A 22,367-nucleotide genomic window follows, 5' to 3' on the forward strand; every position below is an offset into this window, starting at 1 on the left:
GTTGAGGGATGAATCTACTACTTGTTCTCTCCCAGGGTGTCTCCACTGTCCCAAGGACATGAGAGCCCCATCAACCTGAAAGCGTACACTTACACGTTGCTCAGAGATGGCTGAGATGCATCACTATATCTGCTGGTCCGAGCTCTGATTTCTCTTTTCAAGCAGATACTACCTAGTGAGTTAAGCCTGGCTTGTAGCCAGTCCATGGATAGAGATCCTATCCTGTATAGGGTATTGTACGTTTTGTGCGTTTGATAATGACAGGAAAAGGCTTAAGCCACGGCTGTACTGGCCAGCTGCCCCCAGCGTGCCTTCCAAGTACCAAACAAGTCTTAGGAGAAATGTCAATAGGGAAATACTGTAAAATAACGTTTTGTATAGAAAATACTCTGCCATGACATATACAGTGTTATTTTGGACCAGTATTCTTGATCAAGCACTAAGCAATCTTGTATCAAAATAAGGACAGCTGGAACTTAATACCCCAAATGACTAGATTTCCAATAAGACTTTAAACGAAAAAAAAAAAAACAAAAAACAAACAAAAAACCAAACCTGGTAAACCCGAGCATGCTGACCCATGTGAGATTCATGAAAATGGAAGGTTATATGCATGAATTTGACACAGAGTGTGGAAAGTGTTGAGAACTTTATAAAGTCAAGTACTAGTCACTCTTTGTTTTGCAGTGAACCGCTATTCCTGTGGGTTTTGCAATCCTAAGGGGACTTGAAGCAAAAACACCTACACAGTAAAGCACCTATTTCTCAAACTAGGTGCCAAAAAAATAGTCTGGCATCCCACCCAGTAGAATAGATCATTCTGCATATATATAAATAAACAAAACTCCACTCAGAAAACAAGCAACAAACAAACAAGAAAACCTTTATCCTTGAGCATCTGGGATCCAAAGGCATTCAAATCCAAGAGAACAAATCATTTCAGCTTTGTCACATGCTAAAGAACAGGTCTAACCATCCCTTCAGAAGTGGACGCCATCTCTTACATCTTATTCCTGAATCACATACATGTACTCCCCTCCTTCATAAATAAATAAATGTATTCATTTCATGGAAGTAGCCACAACCTTTTGAACAGATGGGAAACCTGATGGACTGAGATGTAGCGAATCCCTTACTTGCTGATCTCAGGAAGGAAAACTTTTGGGTTTGAAAGTTGGTTTTAGACAGTTTTCCAGCTTCATGGCTTAGGACATGATCAGCAGTATAGAAGAATACAGTTTTGTGTTGTTAAACTCTGAAGACACGTGGGAACCAGACAAAAATACTTAATGAAAGCAGAGTAAAAATTTAAAGAAAAATGCACATCGGATTTGCCTCTATAACGTGGGTATTACCACTCAAATCCTCCAGTCATTGCATACTCAGGATTGCATCAAGCCATTAATTCTACAAAAATTCTCCTCCTGCTCCCTACAGCATCACTATTCCCTACTTTCTGCATATCTGAGCTTCTCATTCGATCTCATTTTCCCTGCAGGCAGTGGGTCATGTTCTTCCAAGCCCCTCCATCCTGGTTTCTCTGCTCTCTTTGACATCTTCCTTTCCTAGCTGCTCAGCAATTTACAAGTTCCCATTCCTCCCTCTTTCCATTCTGCCTCTGCCCCAGGACTGCCATACCTCATGCACAGGGTGGCTGGCTCGGATCCTTGCTTGAGGAGCTGCCCTCACTCACGCTGGAGATGGCAACTTCTCTGCGGGCCCTTCCCCTGGCAGAGGGCTCCGGACTGCCCGCCGGGTGCTCCTCCCCCAGCTCCCGCCAGTCCCCTCATTCAGGCACGGAGAAGAGAGGTTTTGTTGAAAGTTGTGTTGGGGCCTCATGCAGGGAATGGTCCTGCCCACTCTGGCCTCTAGCCAAACACCAAAGACACCTGAACTGAAGGGTCAGTAAGGGACCTGGGACGCTACTAGTCCCATCCTAAAGTCAGGCAAGCATGAGCTTTGAGCTCTGAAGGCAACCTGCCTTCCAAAATCCCTTGGCGGTCAGCGCTCCCTCTCAGTACGTATACTGTCCCGATACCAGAATTGGGGAGGGTGAGCAGGGGAGAGCAGGAGGTGACTGCACAACCAGGCTTCCCTTGCCACCACTGGCATCATATTTGCATTGCAGGGAGATGATCTGGCTGCCTTTGTGAGGCCCTTTGGCAGGAGCCCAGCAGCCTTTCTGTGCCACTGCTCACATTGTACTGCAGGAGTATAAACACGGGCTTGTCCACAACGCTGTCGACAGCTCTGGAGGAAATCCATGGTTGCCCAGTGTCAAATAATCCAGAGAAGCCGGGCTACTTTCTGTATACCAGCTACTGTCCATATCCTAATTCCCTATCTCTTGTAGGAATCAGAGAAATAGGACAAGGGAATATGATGGGACTGCGATAAATATTCTCAGTCAGAGTTTGATGTTACAAAATTGTCTTTAATGCTCCACTGTTTCTAAAGACACAGACTGGACAGTGTTTACAAAGGAAAAAAGAGAGTTACTAATGTGATTTTAAAACCACAAAAGACCATCTCAATCAATCCTCTCTCTCTACCCTACAAATATTCAAAGCATAAAAGATGTTATCAACAGTTTACTCACTGCTGTCTAATCTCTGACAGGGAGGATAGTCTTGGAAAACATAAAGACAAGAACTTTCATCTACCTAGAAGCCTTAATACTCTACTGCTAGGCACTACATATGAGCTGCCAGAGCATTATGCTGACTTTGCACAGACTTGAGTGACCGCACAAACTTCAAGGCCCGAGAACACAAGAAATAGATCAGAAAAAAATCAGCAAGGCTGCCCCTCTCCAAGCTTTGAGATGTCTAGACTGGAAAAAATTCCCCTGTACTTCCTGAACTTAATGCACGGACTCGAAACCCTCTGGCCTTCCTTGTTGAGCATTCCACCTCCTACAGCTGTAACACAGGTAGTGGTCTAGTCTTCTACAAATACTGGATGTCAAACTTCCCTTGGGCCCCACCATGTACAGACTGAGAGCTAATGTTGCTCCTACAGTATACTCTGGGAAAATTCCAGTTGCTTTAACAGAAGCTGATGTATGTGTGATAGCCCCAAATTATGTCTTTTTCACTGCCTCTGTTATCACTTAGGTGGAGTTGCTTTGCCTACAAGTAAAGCTCTTCCTGAATGTAGGACCTCCATCTGCTCTCCTTTGCCTGTCCCACAACAGAGCAGGCAGAGGGGTGAAGCACACATGCTAACATACTGTAAGATAGTGCTTTAGTTGTCTGTAAAACAGAACATGGCATTTCATGAATAACCCCTTGTCCGCAAAGAGAGCAGGTAGGATTCTCCTGCCAGCTTCCCCATTGCTGCTGTGATCAGGTGATCAAACTCTTTGGAAACTGATGTAAATTATCTTTATTCCACCATCTTCGATGAAGCTAGATAAACTTATACACACCGAGAAACTAATCCTTACGTATTACTGCAGTAGTGTACTACTGTACAAAGGAATATAGTTACAAAATTGCAATGCAAATATGGATATAGAAAGACAAAGAATCCTTTTCTTTCCTAAAAGCTGTTACCCCATCAGATTTCGACAGGACCATAAAAATGCAGGCTACAGACTTTATTCTTCTCTACCTTTCCTCTAAAATTAACATTGTTTTAAACAAATCCAACCTTTATAATTTTTTTCCTATCCCCAATCAGTTACTATTTCCTGTTCTGCATTTAATTTTTAATAAGAATTAAATATGTACTCTGATCAAAAAATCAATTTCCTTTTGAACTACCCAGACATTAAAACCGCACTTCTGTGGCAAAGAGATGGCACTCTGAAGAACAGAGCCATCTACAGAAATCTTTTTGATAATGGTGTCCTTCTTTCAAATCCAAACATTTCCTTGATGTAGAATACAAATTGAGCTCTAGTGTATAAGTCAGCTAGGATTTCAAAGTTGGCCTTTATACTTTGCCATTAATTAATTCCGTCCAAGAAATTCAAACAAAGATACAAACAAAAGTTCTCTAAATACGTTACATAAGGCATTCAGAATATTCCAATTCATTCCCCTCCAGGAACACAGCAGAGTCAAAGAATGGTGTACACAGCATGTTTAGACTGTATAAAAAGCACTAGAAATGGTAAGAATAGTTTAAAACCCATTTATTTAAAGCTCTCCATTATAAGAGCTATTGTAGAGTATTTGCTAATCAATCTACACTTCTGAGTTCTAAACAATTGCAGGCTTAATGAAGTGCACTTTTCTTCACTTTCAGATGCAGGAACAAAGGGTTTCCTATTAAAAGGAAGGAAATGAAAGCAGAAGGCAGAAGACCTCTTCCAAAAATTACTGGAGCTTCTGAGCAGTTTAGATATTGAATAGAAAGTCAGAAACTCTTAGTTGGGATCTCTTTTTTAGAGGGAAAAATATCTGAGAAAGAGACTTCCTTTCCCAATACAATCCATGTACAACTTCAAGTCAGGTACGATGAGTATTCTCTGATACAATGAGGAAAGCCTCCCAAATTCTGGCAGGGAAAACTCATATAACTTACTCCAAGGTTGGTTTTTTTTAATCCCATTTTGTTGCAACTATCACAACATAACTAAAATAGAAGTTGAGAATTGGGGTCAGTGGTCAGTCAGTATAGAGATATCTTTTAAGCTGAGTAATTGGAAATGGTTTTTGCTGGGGAGTAAGCAACACAGCATGGAGTAAGAAAACAGCAGATATGTCTATTCAGCCTGAAAGCAAATTAAGAGTTTTCTTTTTCTCAAGATTTATTTAGTCCAACTTGTATAGAAACACAAGAGAAAATTATCCCCTACCATCTTTGGCCTAAAACAGTAGTATTCACTCACCAGAAAAAACAGATCTGGTACACAAGGGAAGAGATAGAGTCACAAATGCTATGTCAGACCAAAAACCAAAGTGAAAAGTAGACTTTGTTGTGTTCCCCATTACTACATAATGTACAGATGCCATCTCCCTCCCTGTCCCTCCTGTGGCATTGTGACAATCTTTTTTAAGAGGCCACAGAGCAAAGTTGACACCACACAGTGCTACAAGCACCATTAACTTCTGCGAGATTTCCCAAGCCCATTATCTCCTACTCTTAGCTCTTTATTCTTTGGAGCCCAGCTCACAGAGAACTAATTTCTGGCAGCTCCTTATTTGTGCTAGGATCTGATATCATCGTCGTTTGTGTGTGGCCCATCTGATTATTTTCTTGCAATTTTATTTACTGTGCAGTAAGACCTAGGAAAGTCCTACACCAAACTGTATAATTTATGAGTTGATTTCTAACACTTGATTGCAAACATGTAGCATGATAAAGAAGATATTTGACATTCTCTTGGCTTTTTGTTTAGAGGTAGACCTACAATAACGGACAATCTTAATAAGGTTTTAGGTTAGAATGACTTGTAGCATTTCCAGCGACTATTTCAGAAGATATAATTCCTATAAGGGGAACAGAGATTAATTCCAGTGCCTATATGGGCACAGAGGAGCATATACCTTTCTATTTTTCTTTTATCTTGTTAAGGCTTATGAATCACTATATTTCCATCATGCAAATTTTGAGGGGTTTGGGGTTTATTTTTAACATATGTTCTGGTTAGTGCAATCTGTTTAAATATTCATTGATGCCCTTTAGGCACTGAACCACTTGCACTGAAAGGCATAGAAAAAAATTTAACTTACATATTGTAGGAATCAGCTACTGGGAACAATCTAAACCCAAACCAAGAAAAGATCAATGGTTTCCCTCTTTCTGCCCTGTAATAAATTCCAAATGCCCTGATTCAGCCTTCCTAGTCCACCTGAAAATTGAAGATGCAACTAAAACCATACTGTGACACGTGCCTGAACGTATTGTCCCTTCCACTTAAATATACCAAGCCCAAAGGCAGCTGATACCTGCACTCTCATAGCTTATCGATCTGAATAACTTTGTGGTGTCTCATTCAAGAATTTGTATTTTCTCTGAGGCACGTGGCTTGGAAATGAATCTGACTCAATATAAACCATTTTGTTATGTAATTGCAGAACTTCATCTCATCTTTCATATAAATACAAAAACTCTCTGCTACTTCTGCCTCACATTCAGTCTAAATATCACTGTCACGTTATATCTTTGCAATGGGTTAATCTGCCTATGCTTTGCGCTTGAGAAAGACAAGAAATGGTTGCTTGACTTATTGTCTGGAAATTTGGTACAGGTGTCTCTATTTATGGTCCTGGAAAAAGATAAATGACTTCAGGAAATATAAACACAATGATTTTGTGAAGGATAAACAAAACCACCTGTAAGTAGCAATGAAATGCTGATTTTGATGGGACATGATCAAGTAGGAGTTGTACCCCAAGTCAGAAGCAGGCTAAAAAGTGTTCATTAAACCATAGTAGCTTTTGATATTAACACGGGTTTCAGAGGAAAGAAGAAATTCCAGTTTTCTTAAGGAAACAAAGTCCATCTAATCCCACATAGCTTTGCAATGTGTAGACAGATATTCAGGAGTGAAAAGCAGGCTGCACCATTTGTCCACGAAAAGCAGTATCATGTGACAAAAGTCAGTATTTTTATTGTGACTACAATTTATAGACTACGTAGTCTGGTGTGGTGACAGATGAATACTTCCTCAGCATAGTGTGGGATGATTGCTGATTATGCTATGGGCTCTGAAAGGAAGGTTTCCATGACAGCATTTTGTGTATCATTGGTATTTTGGAAATAACATTCAGTTTTGATCTCTGACTTCTACAGATTTTGCTGTTCCCATGAAACATTATATTCAAATGGAAAAAAGCCAGGGCTAGCATGTATATTTTACATACAGCCAGGAATGCCTGGAAGTGATATTCCTGTGATAAACTGTAGAACTATGTGATAAACCACAGATCTATTTAATAAATACACGTGTTAAACACCTTTAATTACCTTTTCTACTCTCTGGCCAGTAACCATTCGGTTTTGGGACTTATTCTGAAGTTTTACACTGTTGAACAAGTTCAGACAGCTGGCATTTCCAGTCTGTCTACATTAAAATATAGACTTTTTCTTGAAAACTAACTCTGCCTCAAAGCCCAAGAGAAGTTAGTTTCAATCCTGGGCCAAAAAAAAAAAAAAAAAAAAAAAGCTTTTCTATACATTAAAATGTGATGGCTTTTAAAGCACAGCATCTTGCTCCACGGAGCTGAGGATGCATTTAGCACTGAACATGAGGGGGGAGTTGGGACAGGCGGGGCCTTAAAAATACTTCACATTCAGATGTTCATAAAAGTTGTTCCAAGTAAGTTTTTAATCTGTTTTGCAGCTGTTTTATTCCTCCACATTTGGACAGGGATTTTCCAAGGGGTCTGACAGAGCTAGCTGCCCATCCTATTGAATTTCAGTAGCATTCCACCTCTTAACTCCAACATGCTGCTCTGAAGGCTGTTAGACATGAAACACAGCCTCCATACATGAATTTAAACTAACACTGAGTATCTGTGATTTTTCAAGAACAAGGTCAGAACACAGATCTTACCTGCAGCAGAGGGAGAGGTCCTGTGTAAGTTTCTGCTAGTTTGGAACTGGGGACTTTTCTAAATCCACCTATGACTCTGATAAAGCAAACTACATTATCACATTATGCATATCTGTCTGTAAGCATGTATGTACAACTGACATACAATAAAATATCTAACTAGTTGCAATCTCCTTAAAGACCTTTTCTCTTAATCCGTTTGAATTTCAAAGCATAGCTAAAATTGCAGGAGGATTTTAACTGTATACAAGATTTGAGCTTGGATAAGTGATCCATACAGATTCTTATTCTTTTGTGGGAAGCCAGTACTTCTTAATCAGTGGAAAAAAGAATTCAATAATAAACACAAAGAATGGGTGACATTAAAAAAGCATGGATTTTCTAGTATGTTTGGAGGTATGGCACACAAAATCTCCTCTGATAAGGGAAAGAAGATGTACTGTTTCCAAAGTGCAACTTTTATTAATTGATTTGCCCACATTTCTTAGAGGATTATGAGAAAAATCTGAAGGTGTAGTGAATGAACAGTACAGCACTCCCCAGCTACTCTCAGGGACAGAGAAGAGACCTACCGACACACTCCCTTCCTAAAGTAAATCCCAAAGTGTGTTTCTGTATAAATGTCAGTCAGGAGCATTAACCACTGGTGTCTCTCTTTCATGTATGCTCCTCCATTTCGAGCTCCAAATAACCCAATAAAGTGTACCAATGTATGCTTCCGTCCTTACAGATGCTTATCGGTCGTCCTGCACCGTGTCAGGAAAGGAGTTTTGCTGGGCATGGCCATGGAAACGAGCCTTTTGCTCCTCTTTTGAAGAATGTACAGATTTAACTTGTGAAGAGCTCATGTGTAAAGGATGACCTGATATCCTCTGATAACATGTAACAGGAAATTAGAGCTTCCACTGGAATCAACAAGAGCAAGATGCACTGGTGGCACCACAGATAACCCAAAGCAGCATGCACTTTGCTCTGAGCTATGGTACTGCCTAATGATTAACACAGTAAGAATTTATCTGACAGACTAGGGCTAAGAGAGAGTCTAAGGCCCTTAGCACAGCCTTAGTGGTGAGGGTACTAAATGTGATAGTAATTTGTCTGTCTCTAAATTTACAGCAAGAGAAGAGTTGAGATAAAGTCCTGAGGAAAAACACACAGGTGAAGTAGGGAGAGGCTAAGTTTATTGTAGCAACTTACTTTATCCAATGCTAGAGGAAAGAAACACTCAATCTTCTTTAGGGTCAGGTAATATGCTCAAGAGCGATGCTTGGTTCTGGTAGCTTTTTTCTTCCAAAGGAAAGGGTGTGGGGGTTTCTGAACTAGTAGCCAGATCTGCTTTGCTATTCACCAGATTTCTACCCACAAGTCTCATCTTACAGAATTGTTCCGTGTTCTTTGCATAAGGTCTTAAAAGAGATTTGGAGGAGTTTGGTCTGGGGGAAGAGGCATGGTCTTCCATTTTTGAGGAATACTGGTAATCGCAAGAGCAGGCAATGGTAAAATAGTTGATGGGATGCTCCTGGAATCTGTTATGGTCCTGCATGTGGTGCTGTACCTTGCTATCTCAGCATATTTATAATGCGCAGAGCAGTGCTCACTTCCATACGTAAGGTTTGTTACTTTACACGAAAGAGCGAACGAAGAGGGAAGAAGAATTTTTCATGCTGCTCAACCACTGTCTTCCCCGTTTTTCTCACAAGGCTTTTGTTTAAGCTTCGAAAGTGGTCCCTATCTTTGTCTTAAATACAAGAGAGCCATTTTGAGGAGAAAATGGATGTAAGCATTTGCAGACTCTTTGGGATACAGCAAGCTGCAGAGTTTCCCTAGTAAGCAGGCACTCTGAGCCCACAGAGAGGGCTTGCACTTTGCCCTGCATCCCCAGCTCCAGAGACCCTTCTCACACAGGGTGGTACATTACATGCCCTACAGGTCTGACAACTGGCTTCAATCTGTTCCACAGTCTCTTTGCAACATCCCTTTGGAAAACATCACCTTGTATAAACCTTGGGAAGACAATCAAACAGAAACCTACAGTCAAGGGCGAAATAACACCGTGCCAATAGCAAGTTTTGATGATAAAGTGTTCCCAACCCAGACAATCTGGAGATATATATATATATCATGTTCAAGCCAAAGTCACAAATAAAAAACAAAGTATGAATTAACAAGCTGCAAAGGAAGCCAAAGAGGATTTTGGACTTTCTGCCTTTCTGGATATCCTGGCACTTGACAAGCTTCTGAGCTGAAGGAGGCTGCCTTACCTACACTGGCTTTCCTGCACAGGGAAAGTTGAAGAAAGGCTGCAGAGGGCAGGTACAGCTAGCAGCCACGGGCAAAAAGAGCAGCGCATGTCAGCAAATTAGAGCATGTAAGTGTGCAAAGCACTTAGAAACCTTATTTTAAAAATTAAGTGTCACAGGAAAGTGAAGATAGATCTTATGTTGGGAAGAGTTTTACTTCTCCTCAGGATATGTTGGCAGCATAGACCCTGTTATTGTGTACTTAGCAAGTTTCCCTAAAATCAAAACCTTAAATAAACTGCAAAGTATGCCAATATTTATTCAGCTCAGAGATGGGATTCCCTTCTTTCTTTTTTTACCAATGAAAAATGCAATGAACACCTGAGCTGTAGAAAATACACTCTAAAACCCCAGCTTTCAAACAGACACCATTTTATAGAAGCTGGTAAATTCCTATGGCTCCCTACTTGTTTTGGCCCCTCTGCCTGACTGCAGTGGGAGCTAGCTATGTAATATCTGATGCCTACAATTCACTCAGCAGCAGCTATTCTGCTTTTTTTCAAAAGAGAATACCATGCAACTCTAATCAGAGTTGATGTAGATCAATATGAGCTTTGCTTTCATTATATTTAAAGGGACACACGATTTATTGATTTGTGTATCAAACTTTAGCACACATATTTTCTGTTTTGTCTGCAGTCAATCTGCTATATAATGCACAGTGGATCTGTAGATCCAAAACGTCATTCCGTACAAAAACAGAGTAATACCAGGAAGATGATTAAGCAGCTATATTGGCATAGGACACATTTATTTTATGTTGTCTTCAAGTTTGTAGTATGTAGAGATCTCTACTTGAACACAATGAAATAAGTTAGTGCCCTGCAAAAATCATTAAATCTGAACATCCTTGCTTTCAAGGGTTGTGTAACATTGTTGCTTACTGGACTTAAACATGATGTGCTATTTCTAGATATTTAAAAATAATTTAAAATTAAAACCTAATTTATCTTGTAGTGGTGACAATTAGTTGAAACCAACAAAGAGCTGGTTAAAAAACAAAGGCCACACACTGTGCTGCCATATAACCTTTGCCTTTTTCTTGGTTTGTTTTTTTTTTTTTTATAACCATGTGGTCTGATTATACATCTGACATGAGCTGATCACTAGAGTCGGGAGTTAGGTAGGATTCACCTCACTGGCCATGTATAGACATGTATACATTAGAAATTTAGTCTAACAACTATCTAGGCTCCCTCTATAGTCAATGCAGTAGGACAGGCACCTCAGTCTACCCCATCCCCATCTTGGGATCCTCTTCAATGACCAGCTCCACCTAGATGGCTAACCTTGGCTACATACCTGAAATTTATAAAGACAAATAGAGAAGGTATGAATCCCAGTTGCAGTGAAAGCTGCTGATTTTACTTAAAATCAACTTTGCTTAATTTCACGGGTTTGACCCAGCCCCAGTACCTTGCTTCAGCGATGCATTACACCTAATTTCCGTAAGATTAGTGCATTCTTACAGTCAGGCAAATGCAAAAGGGACTTGCTGAATCATGCCCTCAGTCAAAAAGATAGACCGATGTTCACTTGTTAAAGCTTGTATAAATCATATGCCATCCGTACCAGGATTAATTAACACAGTATTAAGGATAAAGAGCAGACCTACAGCTTCTAGTGGGGCTTTTAGAACCGTTGACCTTTCCTATTCCTGGTTGAAGTGCGGAAATATCACTCAGATTTGTTTCCACTTGGAAACAAGGTAAAGGAACATGGAAGATAAGTTAATACTTATGAATGACAGTATGATTGTCCACTATGGAGCTGTCATCACCCACTAATAATTTGTTTTTCCAGGGCATAAAACACATCCATTATGTGTGTCCTGCATATTAGCAATGGTGGAGTTGGGGACAGAGAACACCGGTTTTACTTTTGTTGTGTGAATAAAAACACGATCCTATGTGAATGACTCACTGCTGTTGTGTAAGCTTTTAAGCATCTTTGCGTGAAAGATGAAGGCATTTTACATGAGTTCACTTGAATCAGTGCTGTCCTCTCAAGCTTGAGGACATTGTTCTGAAGCAGACAGACTTGAAGCGCAACAAGTTTTGAGCTAATGTGTTACTGGAAAAGAAATCCACTAAAGATCAGCTAATAACTATTCTTTACTCCAGTACACAATTCAGCATGGCCATGGAAATGCCTCTGGTTAGGATTTCTTTTTGAACTTTAGCTCCAGTTACACAGCATTCCTGAGGGCAGGTGTGGTCATTCTAAACTCATTTTAGGGAAGTGGTAGGTCTGAAACATACACCAAAGGGCGGTTAGTTTCATGGCGATATTCTTAAGAAGCTGTTTCAACAATAACAGATCAATCAATTTCTTCACTTATTATTTGCAGGCTTAAAGAGAAACGCTTTTTTTCCCCCTGCCTTCATTTTTCACTGAACTTGACCTGCCAGGACTAAAGCGTGCTCCTATGAATCCCCCCTCACCACCTCTGCCCAGCATTACTGCTGGAGCCGCTGTCAGCGGCTGGGTGCGCTGCACGGCTCCTCTCCTCCTCTGCTCAGCTGCGTCCGTTCCTTGGACTGCTGGGGGAGGAGAGGAGCTACCCTGGGAGCCCACAGATGCCCTGCCTGCCAGGCGCTTCACTCCCAGATTCCCCGCTCCTCTCTATGGCTACTGGCCATGCTCCCACATATGGCCTGATGGATCCAGAGGAGCTACTTGGCTCACAGGGCAGTACACGGGCTTTGCCTTCGGGGAGGTGGTGTGTAGGGAGCCTGGGAAGTGGAGAGGTCTAGAGGAATCCCATTTGTAAGAACTGATAGATTCCTTTGTCACAAGACTGAAAGTACGTATGGCCTTTAGAAACTTAGGGCTATTATTTCTGGCACTGGTTCCCACTCTCTCACCAATCGTGGAAACCATATTAGCAGGTATTGCACAGATTTCAGCAATCACAGTCAAGCAGGAAAAATCTTGCAAAAAATTATCATCGTACATATGCACTCTTGCCTAAGAGATGAGACAAGAAAGATGCCACAAACTTGAGAGACAAAACTCGTTTAACAGGCCCTTATTCTTTAGTCATCCAGGACAATGTGTTTCTCTGTTGGCTTTGCCTCCCTGGGCAACTGCGCTGAAGCTGGAACACTTCCTTCACACAGCCCAAATGCCGGTTTTCATTTTGTAGAGCTACGCGATTCGATTTGCTTTGGTGGTTCAAAAGTTCAATGGGAAAGAGCTCCCATGGAGAGGAGAGCGTGAGCAGCTCCCGCCAACAAATGGGTGCTTGCCTTGGAAAACAGCACATGTCTGTTCGCATGCATCCAAACTGCAGGCTGCTAAAGCATCCCACTGAGAGCGAGCCTGGCAGGGGAAGCGACTTTACAGACCTTTGAGTCACCAGGAGTAACACAAACAAGAGCCAGAAAAAACATTTTGCTATTTAAAAGGGAATCATTATATAGTGTTTGATAAAGTTTATTGTACCAATTCGTGGAATCAGGAGGGAGAACAGTACCCACTTGTCTGAGGAAAGCATTCAGATGTAAAATCTGACCTCAGTTCTGTGTTGTTGTTGTGACCCAAGAGAGACAAAAGGATTCACAAAACCCACAGCTAAGGAAGGGGAAAGAAAAGCTGGTAGCTGAAAGAATCCGAAGCGCTGCGTAAGGACAGTCACAGTGTGCAAGTCTGAAGGGAATCACCCATGTCCAAGTCCACAACCAGGGCAAAAATTAATACAAAGGCAGCAGTACTTGGGAGGTTTCGATTATTGTGCCTTGTTAAGGTCAAGAAAAAGTATTTTCAGAGCAAATGAATAAAGGTAAAACATACTATTCTTTTTTTACAAAAAGAGGAGGTCAATGCAGTGTTATTCCACAAGCACTATACATCACAAAGAAATACTTTCCTCAAAAATAAAGCATCCTGCCCTGCTCCTGCTGGAGTCGGAGACCTCAGTAAGGGAGAAGAATTAGACCTATACAGTAAGCACAGATAAGAATTTTTCCACACCAGCCTACTACATTTATATGGCATCTCTTATCACAAAGGGTTTGAAAGATATTTAACACCCTCTGCAGTGTTAACAGGACCATTCAGCTACCAATATATACACGCTTCCCTATCATACCGCAGCAACGGCCACCCCCTCCGCCTGGAAATGCTTCTCTGTGGTGGGACAGGAGAGGTCACAGCACGCAGGCACAAAGAGCCTTGCAGTGGATCCCCACGGCACCCACACAGCCAGCTCTGCCCCCAGCACTCGCATTGGCTTCTCAGAGAGCACCCTAGAAACCTCACCATCTTAAATTTTACTTGCCAGAATATTTTACATATACACCCTCAATGCTTTCTCCTGCACACACCTCACCGCTTGCTTAAAAAGACTGTTTATTACCTCTTTCACCCCCGCCCCTAACATAATATGAGATAATTTGAATGGTCAAGCCAGATGCTGGTAGAGAATATTGTGAGGTCAAAACCTTTCATACATTGTGGTTGGGGGGGGGGGGAAGCAGCAGTTACTAAACTCTGTGGTTTACATAAAGTGCTCATAGTGTTATTTTTTAAAGGCACACCAGTCCTAGAAATATTCAAGTTGGGTGGTCAGTATTTTTATTTCAGTCTCAAGCAACTGGTGGAAAATAGGAACAGACAAGCCATGAAAGCTTAAGCCTACCTTTGGCTGCTTTTCTGGCAAGAAAACACTGCTCAGCCTGAAAATGCTGCCATAGTCTACAAGAAGAAAACTGTGGGTGAAAATGTATCCCAGAGTATGTGTCAGTTTTAATGTACGAGGCCTTTATCATGAGGCAGAACTAAGAAAAAACTCCAAAACCACTGAGGGCATTGTGGCATTTTTTTTCCTAGACAGTAACAAAACTCCTGCATGTTGCTATTTGTGGTTTATTATGTGTCTGTGCATCAGGAGCATGTGAATTTTGATTTGTAATTGTTCAGACACTGGACAGGAAACCTGAGCCAAGGATAGGCTTTATTTCTGCTCTGAAACTGCCTTTTTTGCTGGCCTGAGATTGTTGAGAAATGACCCCCAAATCCTGGAACAATACTCTGTGTTCTTCTATCAAACAAGCTGTAAATACACTAGGAGGAAAATTATGTCAGAAATCACCTTTGGCCACTTTACTCACTTTCAACCTTTTCCCCCACCACTTTACAAATAAAAAAAATAAAAATGTTTCTAACAGTAAGGATAGCAAAGCCCTTGAGAAGTTACCCGGGAAAGAAGTGCTGCAGTGTTTAAAGAGAAGCTTAAACAAACACATATCAGAAATGTGTTTAAAGCTGCGGGAGCTCAGCCAGAGCTGCTACTTTGCAGCTGGGGAGACAGTGGAGAGCTGTAAGGGCTGTCAGGGCGGCACTTGGAGGGGAAAGGGCCCAACATCTCCTCTGGTGCCTTCGCCAAGGCGGGAGCTTTGGCTTGTGTGCTGGGGGAAGTCCCAGAACTGACAGCCCCTAAACCAGCCTAACCTGAAATTTTAGCTCTGCCACGATGTATTTTGCTCATTCTAACAATAAAAACCTAAGGGGTATTAAAAGGAGAAGAATCACCACTCAGCATAGGTCATGAGGTCTTCATAAAGCTTTGTAGGTTCAATTGGGTTCAAACCAATGTTTAGCTACTTTACTGACAAAATTGGTTTTCCTGCCTGCTTGTTTTGAATACTCGTACTTCTTTGGTTGCATCTCATTTATTTGTCTGCATAGCATGCCATCTCTCTCCACGGTTATGTTCCAAGAAAAAGAAAGATTGTGCATGGGAAGAACTGAAGAACTCTACCTCGTCCTCAAAATCTTTCCTCTAAAGTCTTGATTGCATTCAAGAGGTGCCTAATGCACACGGGCAGCCATTTTCTTTCACACACAGCTATAGCTGCTCAGTTTCTAGAGTTCACTTGTGGTCGGTTCATCATAAATACTGCCGAATTCCTTCCTCTGCCTGCAAAGGGACAGTTCTGTGTCCTCATTTTCACTATTAGGATGTTTTTGAAAAAATCCCCATTATTTAGTACTTTGAAAGCATGCTGTCTCTTCAAGCATAAAATGTTGGCACTGATATACCCTGTGGGTTTTTATACAGTAATTTGATCAGATTATTTTGTTTAAAACTATTGTTCTAAATACAATCAGAGATTTCTGGCTCTTGGATTGTGTTCATTCTGGCCTCATCACAGCTAAAATTCTGACTTGAAGCCCATATAAATATTTGCCCTTTTAGCATTTATTTTGATTCTAATCATATTCATGGAGTTTGTTTGATGGCTTTTTTAAAGAAGAAAAGTACTCATAAATCAGATTAAATAGATCACTTTGCTACACAGTTTTGCCATGAATCTCTGTTCTGCAGAGCAAAATATTATTGCCAGATTTTTCCTGCAACCTCTGTAAACATTTACTTTACTGTCCTATAATTGCTTTAACATACATTTTCATGCACAAGCTAACTATTCTCCATTAATTTTATTAGCAGGAAGATTCTGCTTAATGTTCAAACTCCATAAAGTTGTACATTCATTCTCGTTTATTTATATACCCCAATCAGTCTTGGCAGATTCAGTACCGTTCTTTGCAGACAGGCTAACCTCCATCTACCAAAGCAAGCCTTGCTATGAAACGCAAGTTTTAGGAGCGTACCCCAAGCCTATTCAGAAAAGATCCATTTCAGCCTTTAAGCACGTGCATCTCTGACACTGATTTATCCAGGAACAGCGTTTGCATGTTCACGTCTAGGGGCAGATTTTGGCTTCAAATTTGGGTGAGATGAATGGCTGGCAAATTAATATATGCCTGGTTTAAAAAAATGGAGCTCATGTTTTTCTGAACAAAAACAAAATTAATTTTTGGATCGACTTCAGCTTGTGGACTGACCCTCCCCACATTCACGCGTGTGCTTTGGCAAACACATTTTGTAGTGAACTACCTTAGTACAATAATATGGAGCCTTTTAACTCAGTATTTCTGGTTCAGATGAATAATTTTTCAGTGTGTTGATAGTGGCAGCCATTCTCTTTTTCGCAGTGTATGTAACAAAAGTTAGCATTCACTGTGATGTGAAGCCTACATACACACTGCAGTGTTGTAATGTTTCTGAGAGATAGGCAAAGGCAATGGAGGGGAAGGGACAGCAAGCACCAGTAGAGAGCTCCCAGCCTGCGGCAAGGTATAGCTCCCAATCTGCATGCACCATGTGTGGTTTATGTAAGATGTAGCACATAGTTTGAGACCACTTATTTTAAAATATTAACACAGAAATTTATCACAATTATCATGAATTATTGCCTGCCTTGACAGTTTCTCCAGTAATCAGTGAATGGTTCTGAAACTATGAAAATAGTCTCAGTGCAATGGATGGTTTATTGTGGTCAGGACTGAAACACTGGAAAACCTACAGTATTGCTAATTCAGTGCAGCTGCTCTGCAAAAGCACACATGACTTCAGTAACCTGGCTTTGGGCTTGAAAACGCAGGGCCTTTCAGAAGACACAAATCCCCAAATTAAAATGTGAGAACTGTTACACCGCAAATATCTTTTGCCATATGGCACACATGCATCAGGAGCTATCTGAGATTCTCCAATACATCACTCAAAATCCTCTTCAGTGTCTTTGCTCTGAAAATACTTTATTGAGAAAACTAAGTACACATTGTCAGAAGACACCTGATTTTTACCAGAGCTTTGAGGAGAGGGAGAAGGAATTTATCAAAAGCACGTTTTTTAAAGGAAGCTTCAGAATTTTTTCTAATTTTACAATTTTTTTGTTTTTCCAGAAAATAAAATCATGTTTCAGCCAGTTCAACTTACTATACAGTAAGAGAATGTGCTGGAGTTTATCATTATACCCAAAGTGTGAAGTTTCTAGCGTTCTTTACCCTATATACAGGTGTGTATAGAATAGGTGTGCCTGTTCTAGAAAGATATAAATAAAGGGCCAGAAGGGAAACAAGAAGGTCTTGTAGCCAGACCTGCTTATTAAAGTCTCCAGAACTGAATCTAGTGACTTTTTGTCAGACTAAAGCACGTTATGCTGAAAGGCAGTCAGTAAGGAACTGGATACTTAAGCAGAATATATCACTTTCTTTGATATCTTGTTCCAATTGTAAATCATTGTTCCTGTTAAACATTCCTGACTTATTCACTCACTGGGCTGCAGCTTCCAGCTGATGATCCTCCTCATGCCTTTCTCCACTAGATTCAAGGGCCAGTTAGAACACATTAAAGTATTTATATGTTGTAAACAAGTTGTCTCTCAAGCCTCTTCCTGATAAACTAAATAGATGGAGCTCTTTAAACCTCTCCATGGAAGGCATTATCTCTAGCCCTTGAATCAGTTTGGGAATTCTTACCACACTCTGCTGTTTCCTAGCTGCTGCTTTTTTTAATGTCTCCTTTTTTTAACCATGATCAGATTATCTTCCTCAATACCAATTTACCAAAGGTTTACAAAACAGTATCGCCCAATTTTTCCTATTTATTATGTCTCCTTTAGCCATCTGTGGATTTTTTTTTCCAGTGCTGAATACCTATGGGGAGTTGTACATGGAATATCGTCTTAGTTGCCTGTCATATTCAGCAATAGGCACAGCACCCCTTTCCATACATGTAGCTCACAATCCTTGTTCCTAAAAATGTATTCTTCCAATGAATCAGTTAATCAGTTTAGTAAGTGGCTCGGATATCTCTGATACCCTGCTCATCCTGTTATTTAATATTCTACCAGTCACTGTGTTATCCCGTTTTTAATGCTTACTCTCAGATTATTGAGAAATTGTGCCTACCATTTAGCCTTTTCATCATTCACTGAAGTGCACTTTACAGGTTCGATGTTGCAATGCTAAGTGATAAAAATATACATCTCAGACAAAAAGTAAAATTACCTCAGAGGATGAAATCAGGTTTGTCTGACCACATTGATTACACTCTTATTCTTCAGTTCTCTCTGTTGGAATTTTTTTTTCCAAGATTTTCATTGCCTTCCTCTACAAAATGAGAACTAGTCCATTTTTTGGAAATGTCACTAAGCAAATTCCCTGGTCTTGCAGAATGATGGTGATATTCTTGATCTTTTCCACTCCTCTTTCGCATTTCAAAACTTTTAATGTATGCTGTTTGATTTTACCCCACTTTTACATTCTGTATTTCTAATTCCTTACTTTTTTCTCCTAAAGTAGAACAAGCTTTTGGCCAAAACAATATTTTCACATTGCCAAGGAATATTGGCTTTTTGGCCATCTAGAAAAATCTTAGATGTCTTTGAGTTTTCTTTGACATTCTTCTGTGTGTGTGTACACATACACACACACATAGCATATTTGTCCTTATTTTTCCTCAGCGCTAATAAAGCAGACCTCAGGAATTACCCACCATAGACAATAGCAGTTGGGACTGGTCCTCTTTCTGTCCGTTATTGATGTAATCAGGCCAGTATTACCAGCTTCTGTGTAAACACTGATTTCTGGCCCACCAACTAACTCCCTCCCTCCTTAGAAATTAGGCTCAAAATGCAGCAACTGCGTATAAAGAGCAAGAAATTTTGAAATAGAAAATTTGCCTTTACAATTAAGAATTTTAATAATGCTCCACTCTGGGTGCCTAAGAACTTCGACATATGAGCTTAAGGCTAAAATTGACTTTCTCCCATAAGACCTGATTTTTTTTCACCACAGTTTGGAGAATAACTTAGGAAATTGTGTGTCGTGTTCTCCCATTTTATTTATGACCCACAAAAGTTTCCCCACCAGTAACTTCTGATGGGCTTTGCAGCAGTAATGCATTTGAATCAGAACTAATCTGTTCTCATTTGCCAATTTAATTAATACAAGCAAAGTTCTTTATAATATTCCAGTTAACAGGCACATGCATCATCAGAAAACTAATTCAGATCCATCCCCTTCCAGGTTTCTCATTTTCCCTAAATATTATCTGAATTCTGTGCAGACCAAAGGCTTTTGATAAACTTGGCAAATTAAATGGTTTCAGTTACCTTAGTACAGATTGCTACATTCTTTATGGCATAAAATCCTATCTGTAAAAATCCGTATGACTTAGAAGCACTGTCATAGAAGAAAAAGAATAAGCTGCTTATGATAGTTTGAAAGTCATATTAGATTACGGTAGAATTTAACAGTTTTTCTGGAGGAAATCCACATGTGTGTCAATTGTAGCAGCTCGAATTGGGTCTTCTGGTTATTTATGTAGTTGGGGTAAAGACAAAATTCACTGCAGAAGCTGAAGCTGAGAGGGGAGCCGCCGTGTCCCCCAGCACAGCCCTCCCTGGCAGCGCAGCAGCCTGCTGTGCTTCTGCAGCTCTCCCACCCCCTTGTGCTCAGGGCTTTTTTTCACAAGGGAAGTGCAGCTGGAAAACTGCCAGGCCAGAACCCTCCACAGTCCTCCAGGGAATTTTTCTCTTACTATGCTGTCCCTAGGTGCAAAGCTGCATGGTTTGTTTTATGAATGACTAATACATTCTGTGAGTATTTCTATTTTTATTCATTGTTTCAACTCACAGATTATATAAATGTGTTGCTACAGCTTCACATACAACACAGGAAAACTGAGTTTTCAAGAAGGTTCATCTGGAGGCTCAACAAAGAAAACAGTGACAGCAGGGAAGAGCTAACATGAAAAGGAGATGGAGGCTCAGATCAGTGTGTAAAGGTAAGATCAGGAGACAACATGATTTACTATCTATTAGCTATGTAATTTTTGCCTGTAATTGCCTTCTTTCATTCTCAGTGCCAAGCAACACTAAGTGTATGGACAGACCTGATAAACGTGAGATTGAAGACGGAAGGGAATACAAGATTTACCTAGCCGAAGTGCCAAGCCCCTGACAAAAATTCCAGTCCTATTAAAAACAATAGCCTTGGCAATCCCAGTCGATTGCTAAAATGCACAGCTTCCTGGTACTTTTCCTGATACCATGCTGACAGTTGCTGGGGCCTCACTGCTAACATATAGGAGGAGTATTTTGATCACCACGTACTGATGTGGTAACACGCAGCTCTGTAACTCTGCTTTGGGCACCAGCTTCTCCCCTGCATCAGCGAGAGGCCAGGAGAACAGCCTGCACTCCCAAGGTCAACCTGGGAGAATGGAAACCATCTCACAGCCTGGAGAAAGCAGCTTTGCTTTTAAGAGGTATTGCACTCAGAGCTTCTTTACACTTTGCCAGCCTAAAATGACTAGGTAATTATTGTTGAAAGTCCAGCTTTCCCGCAAATGCACCCTAACCCAATAGCTCAGGAATGCGCTGAGCACAAACGAAGGAAGATGTTTTGCAAAAATTGGTGTGTGCTTTGATATACTGCTGCCTGGTGAGTACAGTGAGGCATTGGGGGTACTTTTGTGTTTGAAAGCAGCTTTGTGCATAAAAGCAAAAAATATGCACTGAAAATTACCTCCTTTTCAGGTGAGACAGGTAGTAGGGGCTCATGCAAACCATGCCCTGCATTGCTTGTTTTTCCCGAGACTGCATCAACTGGGAAAATATTTCAGAACATCTGATATAATCAGAGAGCTCCCATCAGGCTTTCAGACAAGGATGGATGTCATCAAGCCAAGCCATGGGATCAACAGCAGTGGTTAAATTGACAGCATGAAATGGAAAAAAAGACAAAGAAAGAGTGGAACACTCATAATAAAAACATTATGGCGGATAGATAATAAAGAAATTTGATCATAGCTAACAATGAACAGGAACCAGCATCTGCACTGAAGCAGAAAAAACAGTGAGTGAACACAAGAAGACCAGTGACTGTGACTGCAGACTTGCTGAACTCATTGAAAGCCATGACAAGAAAGGTATAGGCACCTTATGCAAGATTTATGATGCTGTCTGCAGGAGAAGGTTTGAAGCAAACACTGCCAAAGGAAGCAAGCAAGAATTAAAATGATATTACTTAAAACATGTGTAAACAAAGTACATTGGCAAATAAAGAAGCCATGGGAATACCATAGGAAATATCCTAGACATTGGGTCAGAAAACACTATATCAGCACTCTGCCCTACACCAAGAATCATGAGGAAAGGACATTAACAAACAACTGCATGCATAGTCAAGTAAATCAAGTTTTCTACTTGTGTACATCACAGAAAGCTGCAGCAAAGAGGTTCTTGTGTATTTTTCACCCTGCTGTGCTGTCTGCATTTTAGCTGGGAAACCACAATTCAGAACAGAAAGGTAGAATAAAAATGTGAAGCACTGGTGCCAAAGTAACAAATTGGAAGGCCTGAGAAATACTGATCAGCGAAATACATGTGCTGGAGCAGACAGACATCTGACCCAATTTTTAAACCCACAGTTTTCCCAAAGCTTACTTAAGTATTAGCCAGAGAGAAGACATAAGGTGAAATATGTGTTATTTTTTTCTTTTAATATATGCTCTGCTCAAAAACTGAGATGAAAGTTCTGTGCTGTAATTGGCACTACTCAAAGTGTATTTCCTTTTTGAAATTAGTGACTAGTTGAAATATCAGTCTTCTGTAGTCACTCTCTGAAACAACAAGCTACGCTAGTTATTTTCAAGGCCGGTTGTTACTTCTGGCTGTTGCAGAAATTTTTCAACCGTGTTT

General features: G+C 40.6%; 1 protein-coding gene across 3 annotated transcripts in view; it reads right to left on the bottom strand.

The window, feature by feature from the left end:
* The window catches only part of PHYHIPL (phytanoyl-CoA 2-hydroxylase interacting protein like), a 140,598-nt gene that overhangs the window by 56,829 nt on the left and 61,402 nt on the right, over positions 1–22,367 (bottom strand). The window contains exon 1 of one of the 3 annotated variants that reach the window (XM_075025525.1): positions 1,639–1,657. The exons of the other annotated variants lie outside the window; for them this stretch is intronic. The gene's annotated coding sequence lies outside the window, so the exon portion shown is untranslated. Of the gene's footprint in view, positions 1–1,638; positions 1,658–22,367 lie in introns of those variants that run through there. 3 annotated transcript variants of the gene reach the window in all.

Source organism: Buteo buteo, chromosome 4 (assembly GCF_964188355.1).
Source record: "Buteo buteo chromosome 4, bButBut1.hap1.1, whole genome shotgun sequence".
Classification (NCBI taxonomy): Eukaryota; Metazoa; Chordata; class Aves; order Accipitriformes; family Accipitridae; genus Buteo; species Buteo buteo.